The sequence below is a fragment of the Rhinopithecus bieti genome, unplaced genomic scaffold, assembly GCF_001698545.2.
Source record: "Rhinopithecus bieti isolate Rb0 unplaced genomic scaffold, ASM169854v2 scaffold_1295, whole genome shotgun sequence".
Classification (NCBI taxonomy): domain Eukaryota; kingdom Metazoa; phylum Chordata; class Mammalia; order Primates; family Cercopithecidae; genus Rhinopithecus; species Rhinopithecus bieti.
Window position 1 is genome coordinate 2,308,510 of NW_016803880.1, and position 8,817 is coordinate 2,317,326.

At 34.3% G+C, this 8,817-nt stretch overlaps 1 long non-coding RNA gene across 1 annotated transcript in view; it reads left to right on the forward strand.

The window, feature by feature from the left end:
* The window catches only part of LOC108518174 (uncharacterized), a 37,749-nt gene extending 29,774 nt beyond the window's left edge, over positions 1–7,975 (forward strand). Inside the window, exons 2-3 of the long non-coding RNA XR_001882307.1 lie at positions 2,889–3,016; positions 7,871–7,975. This is a non-coding gene — a long non-coding RNA (uncharacterized LOC108518174). The remainder of the gene's footprint in view (positions 1–2,888; positions 3,017–7,870) is intronic.
* The last annotated feature ends 842 nt before the right edge of the window (positions 7,976–8,817 follow it).

Consider the following 8,817-nt stretch of genomic DNA (forward strand, 5'->3'; position numbering starts at 1 on the left):
TTTTTTTTTTTTTTGTTTTTGTTTTTGTTTTTTTTGGATATGAGTGAACATGCTCCACAAAATAAGAACCAAATTTACTGAATTCAGAATAATAAATGAATGCTGATTATGTGGAATAAGGTGAGACAATATGTAGCAAGTTTTTAAGTTAATTTCTTCCTTCTCCTGTTTGGTAAAAGCACTGCAATTGCATCATTTGATTTTTATGTAACAAAGCCTATATTCATTAGGTTGCAAAGGAGCAGTTCACTCTGCCCACACCCTGACACTTGTCTCTGTTAGCCTGGGAAAGCATCAGGCCCTCTCTTTGCTTGGTTTGCCCTTCAGCTGTACAGTTCTTGTTAATCTGGAGGATCTGTGATACTGCAAGTCTGTTTGGCATGGGCTTTTGCTATCATCTGACAATAGGAACAGTGTCCTCCCCATTAAGGGCAAGCACAGGTTTACATATATTGATCCTTATTATTAATTGTTCAAAATATTAAGGGAAATTTCATGAATAAGATTGAACAGGGTAGGGAAGTATTTTCAATTTCTGCTCTGTAGTGTGGACAGTCAAGTCATTATTACTGCTGAGTTGCTAGCATTTTTCAAGCTGTCTTTTAGCCCAGAACAAGTCATAGTTTTAATGTTTAAGTCACAAAGACCAGCCCGTATAAAGAGAGAGTTTTGATTAAAAAATAATACTCTTCCTATCTCTGTGGTGCTTCCCTGAAATTTTTGCTCACCACTCAGCCTCTTTCATTGTTGTAGTCATCACTCAGGGACCACTGGGTGAGTGAATAAGTTTTATGCCATCCCTTTCCCCCCCGATACTTCCCAAAAGGAAATATCATTAGGTACTTATGCCAGTGTTTATACATTGAATTAGAAAAGCAGAAGTTCTTTGTATAATTTATAGTCATCATTACATATTTAATAGCATACAATCTTTTTTTCAAATTGAAGTTTTAAAATAATTTGTTTCAGCTTGAATTAATTTCATTGGGATTATTACAATACCATATCTGCAAAATTTACATGTTGGAAGATGGAATTAGAGAAAAGAATAATAAGATTTTGTTTCAAAGTTCATATAAATGCTACTGATAAATCATAAATGAAAAAAATACTCTAAACAAACCAATGTAAAATTTTTCTGGCATGACTGCATTGAACGTGTGGTAATGGAAACTTGATAAGCAGGGGCTGAATTGGAAAGTGGTTTATTTTAGATATAAAAAAAGCCCGGAAGTGGGGTGTTCAAGGCTAACATGGCACATGATAGATGTTGTGAAATACCTCTGTTTCTTTCAGTTTCTCAATCAGTCACCTTTAGCATGTGGCCTTTAACCTCAGGCTTCTCTACTTCAGCCTGTCATGTCTGTGTTCCAAGGGGAGAGACAAGGACAAAGGCTTAAAGGCTAAAGTGTAACCATCAACTGAGGCAACTTTTCTCACCAGCTTGAAGGGAAGTCACACTCAAAGATTTCTTAAATCCTGTTGGCAAGGAGTGTGGCATATGATTACTCCAGTCGCACTGAATTTTGCAAAGCTAAGTATTTTAAACTGGGAATATTTCTAAGTCCCAGAAAAGTAGAATTCTCTGATTAAAAGAAAGAATAGACATCTGTCAGGACACTAGTAGTGTTGGCCATGAATGTCTTAATTTAGATAGATCCTAATAAAAATAACAATCATCAAGTTTCAGAATATTTCTTCAAATTTGATTAGTGAAATATGTGTCCCTTCCTACTACTTACTGAATGAGAGAAATTTTCTATAGATAAGATAAAGTGTGACTTCATACAGGATCATATTTACTTGGTAATCAGAAGTTTGTTTATAGTACTTATCATAATTCATTTCCTGATAAATGGAGAAGAAAGTACATCCAAAATGACCTCTGTTGTTTCTTTTGCATTCTTCTATTATTTAAATATTCGTTGTTTCTGGAAATAATAGATAGAAGGAGAAATTTATGTATTAAAATTATTTAATGGTAACTCAAGTATTTGCCTTTACATTATATATACTATTAATTATTTAGATTTGGAAGGACAGCAAAATTTGAATTTTATTTGTTACTTTATGTTGTACCAACAATACAAATTTAAATATACTTTAAAATACATTTAAAGCTAATGTGATTCATTAGAAATACATGAAGTGTTGATTTTATAAGTGTTGCATAAATTAATATTTTTGTGTGACTTACCTTTACTGTGAACAGCTTTTATTCTGATTTACAAAGCAAAACAAAATAGCAAATTTGGGGTACGTTTGAGCACTTATGTTGAGTTACTTCAGACAAATTATTAAATAAGGTTAGTTACTCATGTATGAATTAATCAAATAATGTATCTCTTAAAAATTAATTATAAAATTAATGAACTGTTTTCCATTGTCTCATTTAAATATTTGTTCTAACTGACATTAAACTAAGACCTAATAAATAGAATATAGTCTAGGTTTCAGAAATAATCGTTTATGTGTGTTAGTGTGTTTTGAGGAGAGGAGGTGATATGGAAATTTGTAGTTTGGTAAAAGAAAAGATAGAAAAAGAAGCAACTCTAAAGTAACAATTTAAAGCTATGATGCTATCAAAGTTGCACATATTAACTATAATAAAAAGCCATTTAAATATGCAATGTGTGTTGGGGAGGAAATCAAGTCAAGAGAAAATATTACATTACAAAAATGGGGAAGTATAAAAAAATTACAATGCCCAAAGTTAAAGAAAAAAAGGAAATAAAGGTAGTAAGTATATTTTTGAAAAAGAAAATCCTAGTTAATGACAGTCACTGTCCCTGAGATACAATACCCAAGAAAAAATAGAAAATTAGGACTGAAAGATACAATAGATGAGACTTTCCCTTACATGAAGGAAGGACTGATTATTTTTTTAGGTCAAAGAGAAACAGTCTTCCAGAAAATATGCATAAAAGAAAGGACCTTACAAGACAACTTGCATGGATACTCTGAAGCAACTTTGAGGTCTCCTTGATGAGGAAAGTTGGCTCAACCTGCTGTAGAGGTGAGTCATTTGGTTGAAGTTTATTCATATTTTATGGCCTCTTTTCAGGTGTCTGACCCTGTCTCCAAAAAAAAAAAAAAAAAAAAAAATCTTATTTGCTTACTTTATTGATATTCATCTGCAGTTTGAATACATTTCTTCTTGCCATCTTGGCTCCCAAAATCTTTGAATCTGATACCATTTCCTATTCTGATAGTATAATGCCACTCATACATGTTATATCTTTATTTCAGCATAGTGTTTGATGGGATCTTTTCTGGTATCTTTTTTCGCAATCTCTAACACTAAAACTTAGTGTGTCTTGTAATTTTTTACAAACATATTTTTCATTTATATCAAGAGGACTTTAATTTTTGTGATAGTATAGTATAGATTAATTTCATCAGTTCCCCCACTGCTCCGGGTACCATTTAGAACTATTCCTAAAGTCTGCACTGAACTACAATAAATGTTTGGTCTAGTTTTAGTAGTTACTCCTTTTAAGGACAAATACCATCATGTACTGGAGTTCACACAAAATGTGTTGAGTTCTGTAGATATCTTCCTGATAAAAATTTTAATTCCAAGGTATAATTTGGGGAGATAATTAATTACACCAACATTTTGTCCCATTGGAGGAAAGACCATTTGCCATTTTCCCCCATGCATGTTCTACCTATGCTCACCTAATTCTTAGCAACCTCCTCTTGCTAGCTTCATTCCCAACCCAAGGAAAAAAGATTAACCTGCTTATTCAAATCCATAGATATTGATTGCACATAATTACTAGCGGGCATTGCCACTGCATGCACAATCACTGATTATATCTTCAAAGAGAGGAGTCTAGGTCTGGAACTTCTCGTCTTTTTTTGTGTGTGTTGTGTTGTAGAATTGGTAAGCAATGTCAGGGAGTCCTCTTAAATTTTGGTGGCCTTTCTCTGTCTTTCATGCTGTGTCTGAATGGGTAAAAAGAAAAACCCTTCAGCTGTACGTTTTTCTCTCATGCAGGTATACCTGAGCCTTCTGTTCTCAGTATCTAAAACATGAATGTCTTAACATGAGAGAGGTGTTTAGGAGGTCCCTTTCTGACTTAAAGCCTAAGTCAGAGGCTTCAATTTACTTTTTAACCAGCAGGATTAGTTACAGAGTCTTGCAACCAACAAAATGACCTTTATTCCTGTTCTGTTTTGTTCGTTGGTTGCCTTACTTAATAACCACTTGGGAGAGATTCTTGACAGTGACATAGGATTTAAGCTTTCCTAGCCACCTGAATGCAAAATGATCATAATACCATCAAATGCTATCTCTGACTTCTAACATTGCTTCAAACATTTGATGAGAAAGTCTGTAGTTATGTATAAGTCTATGTCTGTGTTAGCTTTTGCTACCTGAGGACAGAGAGCATGCATTTTATTTCTTATCCCAGGCAGCAGGTATAGTGCTTGTACACAGAAGGTATTTTTCCAGTGAGCCAGAACATAATCCCAAGTATATAATTTTGAAATCATATTTTTCAGATATTTGACGTTTCTTATAAGGAAACATTTCATTTATAATACCCCAAAAGGGATTATGCTAATTTTAAAGATGAGGAAATTGAGACCCCAAGAGGTTAAAGGTTTAAGTTTCCATGAAGAGGAAGTGGCAGAGTTGAGATTCCAGTGGAGATATGCCCAACTCTGAAGCCAGCTCTTGGCAGAGCATCACTGTTTCTAAGTTAGCCCAAGGGTACAGGGAGTTTTCAAATTCTCCTCCTTAGTTAGCCAACATTATCTCATGCGACTCTGTATCAGTTCTCCTGGTTCTGGGCAGCCACTTGGACGCTCTTGATGATGAAATCCTGGTTCTGGGCAGCCACTTGGACGTTCTTGATGATGAAATATTTTGGTCTGTTGGCTGTTATGCAAGCATAGTCAACTAAAAAATATCCTTATGAGAAAGTGTCTTCTCCATTATGCTGTTTATTTACAAAAGTCTTGGAGTAAGATGAGAGAGGGAAAAGGGGTGACAGGAAATCAAGAAGTTCAATGAAGGCAAGGCAGGAACCTTTGAGAGAAACTAAATTCCAGCATTCTATTAATATTTAAAAATTATTACATTATCTTAGTAAGAAATCTCTATATTCTCAGGCTGGTCACTTCCGTATGGCAGATGTCAAAGGCTGAGTCTCTAGCTTCAGCAGTTGCCTCCTGCTTGTGTAAAGTTTTCTCTCTACAAGTGTTCATGACTGAAGGCTGACTAGAGAATGAGCGAGGAAGAAAATAAAAACCAGTTCCATCTTGTGCCTTTAGTTATGTACAGTCTTAATTGCATATTAGACTTGGCTACTTTGAGATAATCTTCTCTATAGTTAAGATGAGCTAATGGAATGTAGAGGATTGTCTTTTATTGTTAAATAAATATTGCTAATTTTGATCATGTTTCCTTAGTCTAACCATTCTCTGAATCATTGTAAATAAGCAGAAAAGCAAGGGACTAGTAGCAAACCTTTTGTTATTGTGTGTGTATTTCTTTGTTGGCTGTTATATGATTGAGTATATTTGTTTTAATTCTACAAAAACAATGGAAGCAGTTTATTCAAATGCAAGCAGTAAACAAAAGGGGAAAAACATAATTCAGGATGTTAAAAAACAGAAATGCAAACAACGCATCAGGAAAAAATTGTGTAAAAATATGTATGTCATAATTTTTTAAATGGTTGCTAAAATTATGTCTACAGATTTAGCTCCAAGCGCTCTGGCAGCAAAAGAAGAAATGAGAAAATATATTACTTTAAAATTTTGTATCGTCTAGGAGAAGCATACAATCTTCTTTCAGTTGTTATTAGAGCAACACCCATATCTAAGCCCTATTGTTTGTGTACATGGGCTCTTAATGTTTTCTCAATGAATGCTTATGATGTGCAGGCTGAAGCCAGTTGAACTTGTGCTTTCTAGGGCTTTAGTCCCTTCTTCTATGAAGATTGCTCCAGACCAAATGTGCACACCTCTAGTTACTGTGGAACACAACACATGAGCCATGGCCACTAGGTTTCATTTGAGATCATGTGCCATTGAAACTCTTTAGTGATACGAGAACCAAGACTGCTTTTTGTCTTCTTTCTTCCTATTTCTGTCCCATGTCTTCTGAAATTCTAGATAATTAAGAGCTACGATTTGCCCTATCCTTCTAGACTACAATGTCATGAAGTCCTGCTGATCAATTTATATCTCAAATGCATGGCATTGTGAATTGGTACTATTTCTGTTCATTTGAAGGAACACCCAATATTTGAAATCATTCTAGAGCTAGAAAAGATAGCAAAATAAAACAATCTGGTCCTGGAATATAGTAACTTCTCCCAGGGAACAGTAAGAGGGAAATATGCACGAAAGCAAAATTCTATTTGTTTCTAATTTTCATTATTACATACCTGAGGAAGATATTCTTATTTACAGGTGGGTAATTAACTTATAGCAATTCTAGGACATCAGGAAGCCCATCCTGCAAATTCCTTTGATTCAAAAATAATTTGAGTCAGTAGCTGAGGTTTCAATTCTTTCATTTAATTGATTGAATCTCATCGGCTTTTTTTCCAGTCACTAACACGTTAGTATAAATCTGTTGAACAGATTCTCTCAAGCCAGAGAATTTGTTCAGAAAAATTTCTCTTATATAATGAGGGACACATGACAAATTAAATATATTTGGATGGGAAGAAGTTGGAAAAAGTGCATTTAGAATTGATTTAATGCTTAACAGCTGAACCCTTAGCTATAGGCCAGCTCAGCCAGGGTTCTGATTAATATCTGATTCAATGTCAGATGCATGAATGATGAAAACTTTTGTACTTACTTCATATCTCTTGAAAGGCCTGACTTGTAAAAAGATTTGGAAATTTTGAATCATCCCAAAGCATTTCTAAATGCTCACATGCAAAACTATTATTTTTTGTGTTTTTAAATAGTGTAGAAGTCAAATGAAAATAAATGATAGAGAATATTATCTTAAGTGTGCTATATTATTGACCTCCTTACATGAAAAGTCATTTTCTAAAAAAATGCAATACAAATCTTTTCTTTAAAACAACAGGAAACTAAATTATTTAAATAATCGTACTTACTCTAAAATAACTAAGTGACTTACTCAAGCTTTCTTGTTAGGGATGTCTAACAACTCTAGTGAGTTACATACAGTCAGCTGTCTTTTATGAAGTCAAAATAAGAAAGATATTTCCATACTTCTTTGTTTGCTTTATAACAACCTATATTATATAAAAATTTTATCTTTTTTTTCTTTCTTTCTTTTTTTCTGAGACAGAGTTTTGCTCTTGTTGCCCAGGCTGGAGTGCAATGGTGCAATCATGGCTCACTGCAACCTCCACCTCTCAGGTCCAAGCGTTTCTTCTGCCTCAGCCTTCTGACTAGTTGGGATTACAGGTTCCCGCCACCATGCCCAGCTAATTTTTGTGTTTTTAGTAGAGATGGCGTTTCACCATGTTGGCCAGGCTGGTCTCGAACTCTTGACCTCGTGATCCACCTGCCGTGGCCTCCCAAAATGTTGGGATTACAGGCGTGAGCCACTGAGCCATGCTGCAAAAACTTTAACAGCACGTGGATGGCTATTGACAGTTCATAAACAAACAAAAAATAAACATTTCACCCAAAGATGTGATCATCTGTAGGTTGCCTATGTAATATGGTCATAGACCATTATAACATTATATGAGCATTATAAATATAAATTAAAGACAATGTTTAATATGAATAATACTGTCATCTGGATTTTGTTAATAATTTTGATAACCACTGAACGGAAACAAAATGAGAATTCAAAAGTGCAAATAGTGTGCAATTTTTAGAGAAGGTAAAAAACACAATTTCTTTTTTCCTTTAGTAGGCCCACAGCCAAGCCATTGAGAGACAAGTCCATGGGAGACAAATTAGCTCATGCAGCTGAGATGTCCTGGAGATTTTCCACAGCACCACTTGGCCAGTGCCTGGACAAGGTAATTTACCGTATCTCTAAATGTCCTACTCCCAAGAGCACATTCGTCTTGCCTCCCCTTGAAGCAGATCCCTTGAAGAGTTTCATGTTTATGAACATGGAGTAGTATTGTTTGGCCAGCAAAATGAGAAAATGAATTGTGTTTTCAGTAAACTCATCTATTACCTTACTTCAGTTCAGAGTGATTAAACTAATAGTAATTGATGAAAATAACCAACTTAAAATGAGGAATGAGCATAAAATGTGGTTATGCCATCAGAGTTCTACCTGTGACAAGAAATGAAAATCAAATCAGCTGGGCATTATCAAGCAAAATGATGGTAAGTAAAATAGATATAATTTTAGAATTATCATAAAATAATGAAAGAGATGTATTTTTATTGAGGTTTGTTTAGCTACCAACAGGAATCTTTTTTCAAAGTCTGAATTTCATTAGAAAAAGCATGAAAATATATTGAAAGGCATTTATAGATTTAAAAAGATGTTAGAAGGCTTGAGGAACTTATAGAAAACATTATTATTTTGAAAAGAAAAATTGGCCAAAACCTTCTGAAATGTTAACCTCAAGGAGAGAAATGAATAACATTAGTTAAGAGTTTTGATTCTAATCAACCTAAATGCCCATCAATGATAGACTACATTAAAAAAAAGTTCTACATATATACCATGAAATACTATGTAGCCATAAAAGTAATGAGATGGTGTCCTTTGCAGGGACATAGATGGAGCAGGAGGTCATTATCCTTAGCTAACTAATGCAGGAACAGAAAACCAAATACCACGTGTTCTCATTTATAAGTGAGAGCTAAATCATAATAACACATGGACACATAGAT